Source organism: Monodon monoceros, unplaced genomic scaffold, assembly GCF_005190385.1.
Source record: "Monodon monoceros isolate NGI ecotype Baffin Bay Population unplaced genomic scaffold, NGI_Narwhal_1 Super_Scaffold_22, whole genome shotgun sequence".
In the NCBI taxonomy this organism is placed as follows: domain Eukaryota; kingdom Metazoa; phylum Chordata; class Mammalia; order Artiodactyla; family Monodontidae; genus Monodon; species Monodon monoceros.
The window spans coordinates 70,457,271-70,477,129 of NW_021703779.1; the positions used below are offsets into that span (position 1 = coordinate 70,457,271).

At 35.6% G+C, this 19,859-nt stretch overlaps 1 protein-coding gene across 5 annotated transcripts in view; it reads right to left on the bottom strand.

Annotated features, from left to right (window-relative positions):
• The window catches only part of RPS6KA6 (ribosomal protein S6 kinase A6), a 227,927-nt gene that overhangs the window by 20,120 nt on the left and 187,948 nt on the right, over positions 1-19,859 (bottom strand). The window contains exon 21 of one of the 5 annotated variants that reach the window (XR_003796370.1): positions 16,868-16,950. The exons of the other annotated variants lie outside the window; for them this stretch is intronic. The gene's annotated coding sequence lies outside the window, so the exon portion shown is untranslated. The remainder of the gene's footprint in view (positions 1-16,867; positions 16,951-19,859) is intronic. 5 annotated transcript variants of the gene reach the window in all.

Sequence of the window (19,859 nt, forward strand, 5' to 3'; positions counted from 1 at the left end):
ATTAATTCACAGTAATCTCTTTCATTCCTATACACTAACAATGAAAGATCAAAAAGAGAAATTAAGGAAACATTCTCATTTACCACTGTATCAAAAAGAATAGGAGCTTTAAGGTGGCGGAAGAGTAAGATGAGGAGATCACCTTCCTCCCCAGAGATACATCAGAAATACATATGCATGTGGAACTGCTCCTGTAGAATACCTACTGAATGCTGGCAGGAGTCCTCAGACCTCCCAAACGGCGAGAAACTCCCCACATACCTGGGTAGGGCAAAAGAAAAAAGAAAAAACAGAAACAAAGAATAGGGATGGGACCTGCACCTGGAGGGAACTGTGAAGGAGGAAAGGTATTCACACACTAGAAGCCCCTTCACGGGCAGAGACTGTGGGTGGTGGAGGGTGGAAGCTTCAGAGCCACGAAGGAGAGCACAGCAACAGGGGTGTGGAGGGCAAAGCGGAGAGATTCCCGCACAGAGGATCGGTGCCGACCCGCACTCTCCAGCCCGAGAGGCTTGTCTGCTCACCCACCAGGGAGGGCGGGGGCTGGGAGATGAGGCTCGGGCTTCAGAGATCAGATCCCAGGGAGAGGACTGGGGTTGGTTGCGTGAACACAGGCTGAAGGGGGCTAGTGCACCATGGCTAACTTGGAGGGAGTCCAGGAAATAGTCTGGACCTGCCGAAGAAGCAAGAGACTTTTTCTTCTCTCTTTTTTTCCTGGTGCGTGAAGAGAGGGGATTAAGAGCGCCGATTGAAGGAGCTCAGAGACGGGCGCGAGCCAGCGCTATAAGCGCGGACCCAAGAGACGGGCATGAGACGCTAAGGCTGCTGCTGCAGCCACCAAGAAACCTGTGTGCGAGCACAGGTCACTATCCATACCTCCCCTCCCAGGAGACTGTACAGCCCACCACTGCCAGGGTCCTGAGTACCAAGGAAAACTTCCCTGGGAGAATGCATGGTGTGTCTCAGGCTGGTGCAACGTCACGCTGGCTGCTGACGCCACAGGGTCACCCCACATCCGTACCCTCCCTCCTCCCAGACTGAGCCATAGCTTCTGAATAAGCTGCTCCATTAACCCCATCCTGTCTGAGGGGGAACAGATACCCTCAGGTGACCTACACGGAGAGGCGGGTACAAATCCAAAGCTGAGCCCCTGGAGCTGTGCGAACAAAGAAGAGAAAAGGAAATCTCTCCCAGCAGCCTCAGAAGGAGCAGATTAAATCTCCACAATCAACTTGAGGTACCCTGCATGTGTGGAATACCTGAATAGACAACGAATCATCCCAAATTGAGGAGGTGGAGTTTGGGAGTAAAGATATATTATTTTTGCCCCTTTTTCTCTTCTTGTGAATGTGTATGTGTATGCTTCTGTGTGTGATTTTGTCTGCATAGCTTTGTTTTCACCATTTGTCCTAGGGTTCTTTCCATCCATTGTTTGTTTGCTTTTTTATTTTCTAAAAGTATTTTCTTAATAATTATGTCTATTTTGTATTTTAGTAACTTTATTTTATCTTTTTTCTTTCGTTCGTTCTTTCTAAATTTTCTCCCCTTTATTCTGAGCCACGTGGAAGAAAGTCTCTTGGTGTTCCAGACAGGAGTCAGTGCTGTACTTCTGAGGTGGGAGAGCCAACTTCAGGACACTGGTCCACAAGAGACCTCCCAGCTCCAGGTAATATCAAATGGGAAAAAACTCCCAGAGATCTCCATCTCAATGCCAAGACCCAACTCCACTCAACGACCAGCAAGCTACAGTGCTGGACACCCTATGCCAAACAACTAGCAGGACAGGAACACAGCACCATCCATTAGCAGAGAGGCTGCCTAAAATCATAAAAAGGCCACAGACATACCAAAATACACCACCGGTCGTGGACATGCCCACCAGAAAGACAAGATGCAGCTTCATCCACCAGAACACAGGCACTAATCCCCTACAACAGGAGGCCTACATAACGAACTGAACCAAACTTAGCCACTACGTACAGACACCAAAAACAACAGGAACTACAAACCTGCAGCCTGCGAAAAGCAGACCCCAAACACATTATGTTAAACAAAATGAGAATACAGAAAAACACACAGCAGATGAAGGATCAAGGTAAAAACCCAACAGACATAACATATGAAGAGGAAATAGGCAGTCTACCTAAAAAAGAATTCAGAATAATGATAGTAAATATGATCCAAAATCTTGGAAATACAACAGAGAAAATACAAGAAACTTTTAACAAGGACCTAGAAGAACTAAAGTGCTAACAAACAAAGATGAACAACAAAATAAATGAAATTGAAAATTCTCTACAAGGGATCAATAGAAGAATAACTGAGGCAGAAGAATGGATAAGTGACCTGGAAGATAAAATAGTGGAAATTATTACTGCAGAGCATAATAAAGAAAAAAGAATGAAAAGAACTGAGGACAGTATCAGAGACCTCTGGGACAACATTAAACACAACAACATTCGAATTATAGGTGTCCCACAAGAAGAAGAGAAATGGAAAGGGACTGAGAAAATATTTGAACAGATTATAATTGAAAACTTCCCTAATATAGGAAAGGAAATAGTTAATCAATTCCAGGAAGCACAGAGAGTCCCATACAGGATAAATGCAAGAGGAAATATGCCAAGACACATATTAATCAAACTATCAAATATTAAATACAAAGAATATATATTAAAAGCAGCAAGGGAAAAACAACAAATAACACACAAGGGAATCCCCCTAGGGTTAACTGCTGATCTTTCAGCAGTAACTCTGCAAGCCAGAGGGGACTGGCAGGACATATTTAAAGTGATGAAGGAGAAACACCTACAACCAAGAGTACTGTATCCAGCAAGGATCTCGTTCAGATTTGATGGAGAAATTAAAAGCATTACAGACAAGCAAAAGCTGAGAGGGTTCAGCACCACCCAACCAGCTTTACAACAAATGATAAAGGAAATTCTCTAGGCAAGAAATACAAGAGAAGGAAAAGACCTACAATAACAAACCCAAAACAATTAAGAAAATGGGAAAAGGAACATACATATCGATAATAAACTTAAATGTAAATGGATAAAATGCCCCCAACAAAAGACGCAGACTGGCTGAATGGATACAAAGACAAGACCCATATATATGCTGTCTACAAGAGATCCACTCTGACCTAGGGACACATACAGACTGAAAGTGAGGGGATGGAAAAAGATATTCCATGCAAATGGAAATCAAAAGAAAGCTGAAGTAGCAATTCTCATATGAGACAAAATAGACTTTAAAATAAAGACTTTTAGAGGAGACAAAGAAGGACACTACATAATGATCAAGAGATTGATCCAAGAAGAAGATATAACAATTGTAAATATTTATGCACCCAACATAGGAGCGCTTCAATACATAAGGGAAATACTAACAGCCATAAAAGGGGAAATCAACAGTAACACAATCATAGTAGGGGATTTTAACACCCCACATTCACCAATGGACAGATCATCCAAAAGGAAAATAAAAAAGGAAACACTAGCTTTAAATGATACATTAAATAGATGAACTTAATTGATATTTATAGGACATTCCATCCAAAAAAATACAGAATACACATTCTTCTCATGTGATCATGCAACACTCTCCAGGATAGATCATATCTTGGGTCACAAATCAAGGCTTGGTAAATTTAAGAATTATAAATTGTATCAAGTTATTTTCCGACCACAATGCTATAAGACTAGATATCAATTACAGGAAAAGATCTGTAAAAAATACAACACATGGAGGCTAAACAATACACTACTTAATAACCAAGTGATCACTGAAGAAATCAAAGAGGAAATCAAAAAATACCTAGAAACAAATGACAATGGAGACACGACGACCCAAAACCTATGGGATGCAGCAAAAGCAGTTCTAAGAGGAAAGTTTATAGCAATACAATCCTACCTTAAGAAACAGGAAACATCTCAAATAAACAACCTAACATTGCACCTAAAGCAATTAGAGAAAGAAGAACACAAAACCCCTAAAGTTAGCAGAAGGAAAGAAATCATAAATATCACATCAGAAATAAATGAAAATAAAATGAAGGAAACAATAGCAAAGATCAATAAAACTAAAAGCTGGTTCTTTGAGAAGATAAACAAAATTGATAAACCATTAGCCAGACTCATTAAGAAAAAAAGGGAGAAGACTCAAATCAATAGAATTAGAAATGAAAAAGGAGAAGTAACAACTGACACTACAGAAATACAAAAGATCATGAGAGATTACTACAAGCAACTATATGCCAATAAAATGGACAACCTGGAAGAAATGGACTAATTCTTAGAAATGCACAGCCTTCCAAGACTGAACCAGGAAGAAATAGAAAATATGAAAAGACCAATCACAAGCACTGAAATTGAAACTGTGATTAAAAATCTTCCAACAACAAAAGCCCAGGACCAGACGGCTTCACAGGCGAATTCTATCAACCATTTAGAAAACAGCTAACACCTATCCTTCTCAAACTCTTCCAAAATATAACAGAGGGAGGAACACTCCCAAACTCATTCTACGAGGCCTCCATCACCCTGATACCAAAAGCAGACAACGATGTCACAAGGAAAGAAAACTACAGGCCAATATCACTGCTGAACATAGATGCAAGAATCCTCAACACAATACTAGCAAACAGAATTCAACAGCACATTAAAAGGATCATACACCATGATCAAGTGGGGTTTATCCCAGGAATGAAAGGATTCTTCAATATATGCAAAGAAATCAATGTGATACACCATATTAACAAATTGAAGGAGAAAAATCATTTGGTCATCTAAATCAATGCAGAGAAAGCTTTTGACAAAATTCAACACGCATTTGTGATAAAAACCCTTCAGAAAGTAGGCATAGAGGGAACTTTCCTCAACATAATAAAGGACATATATGACAAACCCACAGCCAACATCATCCTCAATGGAGAAAAACTGAAGCCATTTCCACTAAGATCAGGAAAAGACAAGGTTGCCCACTCTTACCACTAGTATTCAACATAGTTTTGGAAGTTTTCGCCACAACAACCAGAGAAGAAAAAAAAATGAAAGGAATCCAAATTGGAAAAGAAGTAGTAAAGCTATCTCTGTTTGCAGATGACATAATACTATACATAGAGCATCCTAAAGATGCTACAAGAAAACAGCTAGAGCTAATCAATGAATTTAGTAAAGTAGCAGGATACAAAATAAATGCACAGAAATCTCTGCCATTCCTAAACATTATTGATGAAAAATCTGAAAGTGAAATCAAGAAAACACTTCCATTTAATACTGCAACAAAAAAAATAAAATATCAAGGAATAAACCTACCTAAGGAGACAAAAGACCTGTATGCAGAAAATTATAAGACACTGATGAAAGAAATTAAAGGTGATACAAATATATGGAAAGATATACCATGTTCTTGGAGTGGAAGAATCAACATTGTGAAAATGACTCTTCTACCCAAAGCAATCTACAGATTTAATGCAATCCCTATCAAACTACCACTGGCATTTTTCACAGAACTAGAACAAAAAAATTCACAATTTGTAAAGAAACACAAAAGACCCTGAATAGCCAACGCAATCTTGAGAACGAAAAATGGAGCTGGAGGAATCAGGCTTCCTGACTTCAGAGTATACTACAAAGTTACAGTAATCAAGACAGTATGGTACTGTCACAAAAATGGAAATATAGATCAATGGAACAGGATAGAAAGCCCAGAGATAATCCCAAGCACATATGGTCACCTTATCTTTGCTAAAGGTGGCAAGAATATACAGTGGAGAAAAGACAGCCTCTTCAATAAGTGCTGCTGGCAAAACTGGATAGGTACATGTAAAAGTATGAAATTAGAACAGTCCCTAACACCATACATGAAAATAAAGTCAAAATGGATTAAAGACCTAAATGTAAGGCCAGACACTATAAAACTCTTAGAGAAAATCATAGGCAGAACACTCTATGACATTAATCACAGCAAGATCCTTTTTGACCCACCTGTTAGAAAAATGGAAATAAAAACAAAAATAAACAAATGGGACCTAATGAAACTTAAAACCTTTGCACAGGAAAGGAAACCCTAAACAAAACCAAAGGACAACCCTCAGAATGGGAGAAAATATTTGCAAATGAAGCAACTGACAAAGGATTAATCTCCAAAATTTACATGCAGCTCAATATAAAAAAAAAAAAACAAAAATCCCAATTCAAAAATGGGCTGAAGACCTAAATAGACATTTCTCCAAAGAAGATATACAGATTGACAACAAACAGATGAAAGAATGTTCAACATCATTAATAATTAGAGAAATGCAAATCAAAACTAAAATAAAATATTATTTCACACTGGTCAGAATGACCATCATCAAAAAATCTAGAAACAATAAATGCTGGAGAGAGTGTGGGGAAAAGGGAACACTCTTGCACTGTTGCTGGGAATGTAAATTGATACAGCCACTATGGAGAACAGTATGGAGGTTCCTTAAAAAATAAAAATGGAACCACCATATGACCCAGCAATCCCACTACTGGGTATGTACCCTGAGAAAACCATAATTCAAAAAGAGTCATGTACCGAAATGTTCATTGCAGCTCTACTTACAATAGCCAGGACACAGAAGCAACATAGGTGTCCATCAATAGATGAATGGATAAAGAAGATGGGCACATATATAAAATGGAATATTACTCAGCCATAAACAGAAACGAAATAGAGTTATTTGTAGTGAGGTGGATGGACCTAGAGCCTGTCATACAGAGTAAAGTAAGTCAGAAAGAGAAAAGCAAATACCGTATGCTAACACATATATATGTAATCTAAGAAAAAAACAAAAAAGGTCATGAAGAACCTAGGGGCAAGAGGGGAATAAAGATACAGACCTACTAGAGAATGGACTTGAGGATATGGGGAGGGGGAAGGATAAGATGTGATAAAGTGAGAGAGTAGCATGGACATATATACACTTCCAAACGTAAAATAGATAGCTAGTGGGAAGCAGCTGCAGAGCACAGGGAGATCAGCTCGGTGTTTTGTGACCACCTAGACAGGCGGGATAGGGAGTGTGGGAGGGAGGGAGATGCAAGTGGCAAGAGATATGGGAACATATGTATATGTATAACTGATTCACTTTGTTATAAAGCAGAAACTAACACACCATTTTAAAGCAATTATACTCCAATATAGATGTTAAAAAAAGAATAAAATACATAGGAATGAACTTACCTAAGGAGGCAAAAACCTGTACTCTGAAAACTATAAGAAAATGATGAAAGCAATGGAAGATGACACAAACAGATGGAGGGATATACCATGTTCTTGTATTGGAAGAATCAATATTGTGAAAATGAATATACTACCCAAGGCTATCTACAGATTCAACGAAAACCCTATCAAATTACCAATGGCATTTTTCACAGAACTAGAACAAAAAATTTTTAAATTTGTATGGAAACACAAAAGAACCTGAATAGCCCAAACAAACTTTAGAAAGAAAAACAGAGCTGGAGGAATCACACTCTGTGTCTTCAGACTATACTACAAAGCTACAGTAATCAGAACAGTATGGTACTGGTACAAAAATAGAAATATATATCAATGGAATAAGATAGAAAGCCCAGAAATAAACACACACATCTTTGGTCAATTAATCTACACCAAGAGAGGCAAGAGGATAGAGTGGAGAAAAGACAGTCTCTTTCATAAGTGGTGCTGGGAAAACTGGATAGCTACATGTAAAAGAATGAAATTGGAATATTCTCGAACACCATACACAAAAATAAGCTTAAAATGGAATAAAGAACTAAATGTGGGGTTTCCGTGGTGGCACAGTGTTTAAGAATCCACCTGCCATCCATGAACACAGGTTCGAGCCTGGGTCCTGGAAGATCCCACATGCCATGGAGCAACTAAGTCTTTGTGCCACAACTTCTGGGCCTGTGCTTTACAGCCCACGAGCCTAGAGCCTGTGCTCCGCAAGAAGAGAAGCCACCTCAATGAGAAGCCCATGCACCTCAACGAACAGTAGCCCCCACTCCCACAACTACAGAAAGCCTGTGCACGGCAACAAAGACCCAACACATTCAGAAATAAATAAAATTTTAAAAAATGACCTAACTGTATGACTGGACACCATAAAACTCCTTGAGGAAAACACAGGCAGAACACTCTTTGACATGAATTGCAGCAATTTCTTTTTGGCTCTGTCTCCTAGAGTAATGAAAAAATAAATAAATAAACAAATGGGACCTAATTAAACTTAAAACCTTTTGTACAGAAAAGGAAACCACAAACAAAATGAAAAGACATCTTATGGACTAATTAAAGGATTAATCTCTGAAATATACAAACAGCCCAGGTAGCTCAATATCAAAAAATGAAAGAACCCAATCAATAAATAGGCAGAAAATCTAAATAGACATTTCTCCAAAGAAGACATACAGATGGCCAACAGGCACATGAAAAGATGTTTAACATTGCTAATTATTAGAGAAATACAAATCAAAACTACAATGAGGTATCACATCACACTGGTCAGGATGACCATCATCAAAATGTCTACAAACAATAAATGCTGGAGAGGGTGTGGAGAAAAGGAAACCCTCCTACATTGTTGGTAGAAATGTAAGTTGGTGCAGCCATTATGGAGAGCAGTATGGAGGTTCCTAAAAAAAAATTAAAATATTGTTACCATACGATCCTACAATCCTACTCCTGGGCATATATTTGGAGAAAACCATAATTCAAAAAGATACATGCATCCCAGTGTTCATTGCAGCACTATTTACAATAGCTAAGACTTGGAAACAACCTAAATGTCAATCAACAGATGAAATGAGAAAGATGTTTTATACATACACAATGAAATAATACTCAGCCATGAAGAAGAATGAAATAATGCCAATTGCAGCAACATGGATGGACCTAGAGATTATCGTACTAAGTGAAGTAAGCCAGATAGAGAAAGACAAATATCATATCATTTATATGTGGAATGTAAAAAAAGGGATTCAAAATTAACATATTTATGAAACAGAAACAGATTTACAGATGTAGAAAACAAACTTATGGTTACCAAAGGGAAATGGTGGCGGGGGAGGGAAAAATTGTAGGTTTGGGAGTAACATATACACACTAATATATATAAAATAGATAAATAACAAGGACCTACTGTATAGCACAGGGATATAGCACAGTATACTCAATATTTTGTAATAACCTATATGGGAAAATAATCTGAAAAAGAATATATACATGTATATGTACAACTGAATCACTTTGCTGTTCACCTGAAACTAACACAGCATTGTAAATCAACTATACTTCAATTTAAAAAAAAGAAATAAAATACATCAAATTGCAAGGGAAGGAGTAAAACTGTCACTATTTGCAGATTACATGATGCTATATAGAGAAAATTCATGTCTCCACCAAAATGCTATTAGAACAAATAAATTTAGTAAAGTTGCAGGATACAAAATTAATATTCAGAAATCTACTGCTTTTCTATACATGAATAATAACCTATCAGAACGAGAAAGCAAGAAAACAATCCCATTTAAAATCACATTAAAAAGAATAAAATACTTAGGAATAAACTTAACCTGGGAAGTGAAAGACTATCCTCTGAAAAGTGTAAAACATTGATGTAGGAAACTGAAGACAATAAAATGAAATGAAAGATATCCTTTGTTCTTGGATTGAAAGAATATTGTTAAAATGTCCATACTACCCAAAGCAATCTACATATTTAATGCAATCTCTATCAAAATACCCATGACATTTCTCAGAGAACTAGAACAAATAATCTTAAAATTTATATGGAACCAGAAAAGACCCCAAATTGCCAAAGCAATCTTGAGAAAAAATAACAAAGCTGTAGATATCATGCTCCCTGATGTTAAATTATACTACAAACCTACAGTAATCAAAACATTATGGTACTGGCACAAAAACAGACACATAGATCAATGGAAAAGAACACGGCCCAGAAACAAATTGATGCATATATGGTCAATTAATCTCCAACAAAGGAGGCAAAACAATACAGTGGGGAAAAGACAGTTTCTTCAATAAAAGGTGTTGAGAAAACTGAATAATTACATGCAAAAGAATCAAACTGGACTACCTTCTCACACCGTATACAATAATAAACTAAAAATAGATTAAAGAATTAAGACCTGAAACCATAAAACTCCTAGAAGAAAACATAAACAGTACACTCTTTGACATCAGACATAGCAATATTTTTTGAACATGTGTCCTCAGGAAAAGGAAACAAAACCAAAAATAAAGAAATGGGACAACATCAAACTAAAAAAAAACTTTTGCACAGCAAAGGAAACTATCAAGAAAACAAAAAGGCTGCCTACTGAATGGAAGAAAATATTTGTAAATAATATTACTGATAAGGAGTTAACATCCAAAATACACAAACAACTCATACACTCAACAGCAAAAGAACAAACAACCTGATTAAGAAATGGACAGGAAACCTGAATCAACATTTTTCCAAAGGCCTACAGATGGCCAGCAGACTAATGAAAAGATGCTCAACATCACTAATTATCAAGGAAATGAAAATCAAAACCACACTGAGATACCACCTCACATCTGTCAGAATGGCTATTATCAAAAAGACAACAAACAACAAGTGTTGGCAAGAATGTGAAGAAGTGTTGGGAGAGAATGTGGAGAAGAGGGATCCCTCATGCACTGTTGTTGGTAGGACTGTAAATTGGTGCAGCCACAAAGGAAAACAGTATTGAGGTTCCTCAACAAATTAAAAATAGAACTGCCATATGATCCAGCAACTTCATCTGGGTATTTACCCGAAGAAGACAAAAAACACTAATCCAAAAAGTTATATGCAGTCCAATGTTCATTGTGGCAATTTTTACAATAGCCAAGATATGGAAGCAACCTACATGTCCATCAATAACAAATGCATATATATGTGTATATATGTGTGTGTATATATACACACACATTCAATGGAATTTTAATAAACCACTAAAAATGAAATCTTGCCATTTGCAAGAACATGAGTGGATCTAGAAGGTACTATGTGAAGTGAAATAAGTCAGAGAAAGACAAATACCACATGATATCACTTATATGTGGAATCTACAAAAACAAAATGAACACACATAACAAGACATAAATAGTGTTATAGATACAAAGAACAAGCAGGTGTTTGTGAGAGAGGAGGGGAGTACAGTGAAGAAAGAAATAGGTAAGGGAGATTAAGAGGTACAAACTTCTAGTTGTGCAATAAATGAGTAATGGGTATGAAATGTACAGTGTGGGAAATATAGTCAATCTTTGGTGACATATTGTAACTAGACTTATCGTGGTGACCAATTTGAAATTTATAGAAACATTGAATCACTATGTTGTGTAACAGGAACTTAACACAGTGTTGTAGGTCAATTATATTTCAAAAACAAACAAGCAAATTCATAGAAAAAGAGATCAGATTTGTGGTTACCAGAGGCAGGGTGTGGGGGAAATAGAACTGTGTGAAGTAGCTAAAAAGTACAAACTTCTAGTTACAAGATAAGTAAGTACTAAGGATGTAACATACAACATGATAAATATAATTAAAATGCTGTATATTTTATATGAAAGTTGTTAGAGTAAATTCTAAGAGTTCTCATTACAAGTAAAAAATTGGGTTTTATTTATTTAATTTTGTATCTATATGAGATGCTGTATGTTCACTAAACTTACTGTGACAAATATTTCATGATGTATATAAGTCAAATCATTATGTTGCACACCTTAATCTTATACAGTGCTGTATGTCAATTATATCTCAAAAAACTGGAAATTAAAAAAAAAACACAAAGAAATGAAAATCTAGAATTTTATACTGAGTGAATGTATCTTTCAATAATAATGGAGAAAATTACCAGGGATTAAGAAGGTCACTTCATAATGATAAAGGGGACAACTAATCAAGAGGTCAAATTTATAAACGATTTATGCACCTAAAAACAGAGCTTCAAAATACATGAAGCAAAAACTGATATATCTGTAAAGAGAAAAAGACCAATCCATAATTATGGTTGAAATATGAAAGTAGACATCACAACAGTGTCTACAGACACTAATAGATTAGTAAGGAGATTTTATGAAAAACTTTATGACATCATATTCAACAATGAACAATTTCCTTGAAAGGAAAAGAATACCAATGCTCACTCAAGGAGAAATAAAGAAAACCCCAAGCCCAGATGAATTCACTGGTGAATTATAACTGTAAAATAAATAAAGGAAACCTCATTTAAAATGGAGTCTTGCCTATAGGTTGCCCTAGTTTGCTTGTCCTGAATTGCAATTCTCTGCTTTTCCCCAAATAAACTCATTTTCCTGGTAAAATAACTGGCTCTTCTGTTTTTTTTTTAAGGTCAATATAACAAATATTTTAAAAGCAATTCCAATTCTAAATAATTCTTCCAGAAAATTGAAGAAGAGGTAATGTTTCCCAACTCATTTAATGATACCATTATTACCCTGATACCAAAATCGGAAAGATATTACAAGAAATCCACAAACCAAAATCCCTCATCAACATAATATAAAACTTGTGAACAAAAATTTAGCAAATCAAGTTCAGTTATATGTACATATAAAAAGGATAACATATCACGACGAAGTGTTTATCCTGGGGATACAAGGTTAGTTTAACAATTGAAAATCAATGTAATTATAAATGTTATAATAAAAAACAAAAAAACATGCAATTTACCTCAACAGATATACAAACAGCATTTGAAAAAAATCCAACATCCATCCCTAAGAAAAATGTTCATCAAACTGGGAACAGAATGGAACTTCCTCAACCTAATTAAAAGCATCTATGTAAAATCACAGCCAACATCATACTTAATGGTAAAAAAATGAATGATTTCCCTCAAGACCAGGAACAAAATAAGAATGTCCATCCTCTTCACTTCTGTAACACTATACTGCAAGTTCTAGCCATTGAAAATAAAGAAAATACATCCATGAGAAAGAATTAAAACTCTTTATTCATGAATGGCATGATTGTGTACATTGAAAAACTGATGAAAGCTACTAGAATGTCATTTTATCAAAGTTGTAGTATACAAGTTCAATATAAAAAAACAATTGCATTTCTAAATACTAGCAGCAAAAAAAAATTTGCTGAACATGAATTTATAAACAATGCCATTTATGATAGCATGAAAAATAGGAAACAGGTAAAATACACAATAAAAGATGTGTAAGATGTGTACATTGACAACTATAAAACATTGATGAAATTAAAGAAGGTCTAACGAATTGGAAAGAGATACCATGTTCATGGATCAGAAGACTCAGTGTTGTTAAAATGTCAGTTCTCCCCCAATTGACTTATAGATCTAACCCCATCTCAATCAAAATCCTAGTAGCCTTTTTTGGTGGAAACTGAAAAGCTGACTCTAAAATTCATAAAGAAATGCAAAGGACACATTTCAAAACAACTCTGAATAAGTAGAAAACGGTTGGATGATTAGCAGTACCTAATTTCAAAACTTAACTATAAAGAAACAGTAATGAAGGCAGTGTGGCAACGGAGTAAAGACAGACAGATTAATGGAACAGAATAGAAAGTACAGTAAGTCCCCCACATACAAACCTTTAAGTTGCGAACTTTCAAAGATGCGAACATGCATTCGCATGTCCAATCATGTACAAGTGGCTGTGCTTTTGTGTACTTTACTGTACAGTACTGTATAGAGTACAGTAGTAGAGTATCTTTATTTCAAGCCCAGGATGTCTGGAAGTAAGTGTAAAAGCAGTGGTGATGTAGCTGGTACTGCTAAGAAGCACCAGGAATTGGAAGCCCAGAGAAAGGACAAAGAGAGATAATAGGAAGAAGAAGTAACTGAAGAATCAAAGAGATTCACGACACAGGAAATGGTAAGGGGATTTTCTTTATTTGAGGAGGCACAGGATCTTTAGTTTCTGAGGCACAGGATCTGAATGTAGAACGGTACACGAAGGTTGCAGCAGCCGTTCAGAATGCAATCCAGTGCTGTGTCATTTATGACGAGAAAAAAAGAGCTACTGCCAAGATATCACTGGATCATTTTTTCTAGAGGGTAGATAAAATTGAATCCAGCAAGGAACCAGAACCTGTGCCATCAACGTCAAGCATGAGTGAAATTGCAGCTTTCCCTCTGTCTCCTACTGCTGATGATCCTTCAGCTCTACCATCTCCCACCTCCTCTCCCTCCTCCAGTCAGTAACGCTTCTTGCCTCTTCACTCAATGCCAATGCCCTGTATGCCAGCTGTTGTACTATACTACTGTATTTTTCAAGGTGCTGTACAATTAAAAATGTTTTATTTTTTTGTTTGTTCATTTTTTATGTATCATTTGTGTGAAAATATTATAAAGCTATTACAGTACAGTACTGTAGAGCCAATTCTGATAGTTGGGTGCCTATGCTAACTTTGTTGGACTTACGAACAAACTGGACTTATGAACGTGCTCTTGGAACGGAACTCGTTCGTATGTAGTGGACTTATTTATAGAAATAGAACCATGCATATTTAGGCAGCTGATTTTTGATCAAGATAGAAATGTAATTCCGCAGAGAATGGACAGTATTTTCAACAAATGGTGCTGGAATAATCAGGTGTCTGTGTGGAAAAATTAGTTTTGAACCATATATTGCACCAAAAACAAATACTGAATCAAAATGTATCATAGATCTAAAGATAAAACCTAAAACTATAAAACTTCTAAAAGAAAACACAGGGGCAAACACTTGAAATTTTGGGCAAGGCAAATATTTCTTAGCTATAACACCAAAAATATGCTGCAGAGAAGAAAATAAAAGTGAAACACTGTCTTTATCAACATTAGAAACAATTAAGAGAATTAAATGACAATTTATAGACTGAGAGAAAATATTTGTAAGGCATAGCTCTGATAAAGGACTTACATCTAGACTATATTAGGAACTCTCAAAACTCAATAATAAAAAAAGTGACCAAAATAAAAAAAGGGGGTAAAAGATGTCAATGGGCAATTCAAAGAAGATAAATGGATGGCAAGTAAGCACATGAAAAATGCTCAACATCATTAGTTACTAGGGAAGTGCAAATTAAAATAATATGAGATACCATTACATACATTTTAAAAGAGCTAAAATTAAAAAAGAATGATCATTATGAAGTGTTGGTGGGGGCTTCCCTGGTGGTCCAGTGGTTAAGAATCCGCACTTCCAATGCAGGGGGCACAGGTTCAAACCATGGTTGGGGAACTAAGATCCCACATGCCGCACGGCCAAAGAAGAAAAAAAAAACAAACAACAACAACAAAAAACAAACAAATCAAGTATTGGCAAGGATATGGAAGAACTAAAACTCTCATACACTACTGGTGGGAATGTAAAATGGTACAGGAACTAAAAAACAGTTTGGTGGTTTCTTAAAAAGTTAAATATATGATCCAATCATTCTACTCCTGAGTATTCATACAAAAATGAAAGGCATGCATCCATGTAAACACTTTCACATGGATACTCACTGCAGCTTTACTGGAATATCACAAAACTGCCAACAACCCAAATGTCCATCAACAGGTAAATGGACAAACTGTTGTGTATCCATACAATGGATTATTATTCAGTGATGTAAAGTAACAAAATATTGATACACTCCAACAACATGGATGAATCTCAAAATAATTATGAGAGAAAGACACAAAAAAAGAGTATACATTATATGTTTCCATTTATAATCATTTCGAGAAAATGTAAACTAACCCGTAGCATCAAACAGTAGGTCCCTTGTTGCCAGGGAGTGAGGGGCGGGGGATTGTGAGTTCAGGATGTGAGGCAGGAGGGAAGGATTATAAAGGAACATGAGGAAACTTTTAGGGGTGATGCATATGTTTATTATCTTGATTTTGTGATGGTTTCATTGGTGTGTAAATATGTCATGACATTAAATTATATTTTCATTTTGTTATGTAGCACCCCTCAGTAAAGTTGTTTTAAAAAATCAATGGTCTAGCCCAAAACAATAGGTTCCTCTACTCCCACTCACCAAAGTATGTTTCAACATATAAATTAACTATACATACTAAAATTTAACACTACTCTGCTCCTCATTAAACCTTATTTGAGAATTAGTACTTTCCTGTGGATTCTGAGGGGTTACTGAAAGGTACAGGTAGTGATGGTGAGAGAATGAAAAAAAATTTTAGGAGATGGGCCTATACAAATATTGAAATATACTACTATGGCTCTAATTTCACTCATGAGGGTTTTTACTGCTAATGGGAATTTCAAAGATTAACATTTGATCATCAAAGTGCTTTATACATTCTTAATGATATGAGCTAACACTAACTGAACACTTATTATGACTATGTGCTACATTTATTAACCTGGTTTATCTTCATAACAACCCTGAGGTAGGTACTATTACTATCTTCACTTTACAGATGTGAAAACTAAGGCATGAAGAGGTTAAGCACCATTCCCAAGGTCACATAGCTTTTAAGTATGTAACACATAACTAGTAAGTAAGGATAGGCATCCAGACAGTCAGTCAGAGTCTGGCTCATAAGTACTAAACTATACTACCTCTCAATCTTCCCTATTAAACTCAATATTGATGTCTGAATTTTACATAATTAATTGCTGCTTTCTTTCTAAAGTAATAACTATCATGTACACACAATAAGTGCTCAATGTTCACAGCACTAAGTAAGCATTCATGAAAAATATCAAAATCTGTTTCAGAAAAAAAAAATCAGTTTTTCATAACAAAGTTCAACAATATTGCTTTATTATATATTCATTGAAAAAAATTAACTGAAATTAAGGACAGTTAAAGCTAAGATGGCCATACAATTTGTTATCCAAAATGGGAAAGTTGAGAGCCAAAGGCATAAACCAGGACTGTTCCAAGCAAACTGTGATATATGGTGAACCCTGTTAAAGCAAAAAGGATATAATTATTTCTGGGTTAAAATTCAGCTAAGTTATATAAGACTGAAATTGTCAATTTATATTTGGAGACAAAGACTGATTTCCAAAAACAAAGTGGATTCTCCTTAAATGAAAATGAAAATGCAGTAAACATGGCCATATCCTAAATGCTTATAAAACTTTTTAATTATTGTTTCCTTGGAAAGATGAACAGAATGCTGCTTAGTTTACAATATCAAATAGCTTCATAGCACAGTATCAACATTTTGCTACTTTCTTTTAAAGAACTTGAAGTTGTTTTAATAGGGCTTAATCTATCTTACTTCTTTTTAACCTCCCTGAAAAATAAGAAGTAAAATCTCCTTGACAGAATGACGAGAGGATGGATGACAGATGAAAAAGCAAATGTGTCATTACCTTAGGTAATATTCACTGAATTTTCTTGATAGCTAAGAGGAAAATGAGCTCACCCACAGTACACAAAAATCTGTCCCTACATTATGAATAATTTTGCACTTTTTTCAAAGTAGATATAGTAGTGTTGGCCAGTTTTAAGAAAAGATACTGAGCTACGACAAGAATGATCACTTATATACAATCACTGGGTATTTAGTTAGATAATCTAGTTGGAAGAAAGCCATTACTAATTAAAATGATTAACTTAATCTAATCTAGACTTAAAGATTTCCTATTTTTTTAATATCCATTTTAAGTAAAAGTCAGCAAAACTCTAAATTCTTTGAACAAACACTAATACGGGAGAATAGCAATTTTCCTATTCTCACAGTACTCAGATGGCAAATTCATTAAAGCTTGGAAACTATTGATTAATAATTCATCACTTCTATTTCCAATTTAATCATGTGACTGAGATAAACCATTATTTTCACTGCAGTTATTACTAATTATACTGCAAGCACTTTAATTTGGTCAAATGTATTACAATTCATACTTCCTCAGTATAAAAGACTGAGTTCCATACATAAGTAACACTTTCTGCCCTGATTAAAGGTAACAACAAATTATCCCTCACAATTAAATAAGAATAAAATTCTAATTATTGAATTTGCTAGTGCACTTCCCTAGCTTTGTTTAGACATTGTAGTCTTTCTCTAGTATTATTTGGCACAAGGTGTTTGAAAGCTATAGTACTAGAAGTTCTAGAAGTATTTCAGTATAGTGTTTTTGTTTTTGTTTTAAATTTTTATTGGAGTATAGTTGATTTACAATGTTGTGTTAGTTTCAGGTGTACAGCAAAGTGAATCAGTTATACATACATCATATATCCAATTTTTTTTTTACATTATTTTCTCATATAGGTCATTACAGAGTATTGAGTAGAATTCCTTGTGCTATACAGCAGGTTCTTATTAGTTAACTATTTTACATATAGTAGTGTGTATATGTCAATCCCAATCTCCAAATTCATCCCCCCTCCATTATCCCCTGGTAACTGTAAGTTTGTTTTCTACATCTGTGACTCTACATCTATTTTGTAAATAAGTTTATTTGTACCTTTTTTTAGATTCCACATATAAGTGATATCATATATTTGTCTTCCTCTGACTTACTTCACTCAGTATGATAATCTCTAGGTCCATCCATGTTGCTGCAGTTGGCATTATTTTGTTCTTTTTTACGGCTGAGTAATATTCCATTGCATATATGTACCACATATTCTTTATCCATCCCTCTGTTGATGGACATTTAGATTGCTACCATGTCCTGGCTATTGTAAATAGTGTTGCAATGAACATTGGGGTGCATCTATCATTTTGAATTATGGTTTTGTCTGGGTATATGCCCAGGATTGGGGATTGCTGGGTCGTATGGTAGCTCTATTTCTAGTTTTTTTAAAGAAGCTCCATACTGTTCTCCATAGTGGCTGTACCAATTTACATTCCCAACAACAGTGCAGGAGGGTTCTCTTTTCTCCACACCCTCTCCAGCATTTATTGTTTGTAGATTTTTCGATGATGGCCATTCTGACCGGTGTGAGGTGATACCTCATTGCAGTTTTGATTTGCACTTCTCTAATAATTTGTGATGTTGAGCATCTTTTTATGAGCTTTTTTTTGCCACCTGCATGTCTTCTTTGGAGAAATGTCTATTTAGATCTTCCACCCACTTTTTGATTGAGTTGTTTGTTTTTTTGATATTGAGCTACATGAGCTGTTCGTATATTTTGGAGATTAATCCCTTGTTGGTTGCCCCATTTGCCAATATTTTCTCCCATTCTGAAGGCTGTCTTTTTGTTCTGTTTATGGTTTCCTTTGCTGTGCAAAAGCTTTTAAGTTTAATTAGATCCCACTTGTTTATTTTTGTTTTTAGTTTCATTGCTCTAGGAGGTTGATCCAAAAAGATCTTGCTGCAATTTATGCCAAAGAGTGTTCTGCTTATGTTTTCCTCTAAGAGTTTTATAGTGTCCAGCCTTACATTTCAATATAGTGTTTTAACTGTAAAGCTGCTGTTCAACATAGACTAAGTAACAAGTAATAAGCTTTGGTATACTTAATTTCCATATTATAGGAAAGAAGTAGGTGAACGATAACACCTTTCCTCTGAGCCTTAAAGGGTTATAGACCTCTTTCTTCTCCATTCCATCCACATAATCCAAGCTAATCAAGCCTTTCTTCCTCCAGAAAGTCTTCCCTAACATGTGGTAGACTGAAAAGAGTACTGGACTGAAAATCAATTCCAGCTATGCCACTCAGTGTATGACCATGGACAAGATAAATTCTGCACACCTTGGTTTATCTCTCTGCAAAATGATGGACCAGATCCCACCTAGCTCTAGAAATCTATGACTTTTAAATATGCAAACAAAAGAGTTCACTTAAAAGCAACTTCAAGCCAAAAATGGTAAAGAAATATTTACATAAAACCTGACCACTTATTTCGAATTTATAGCC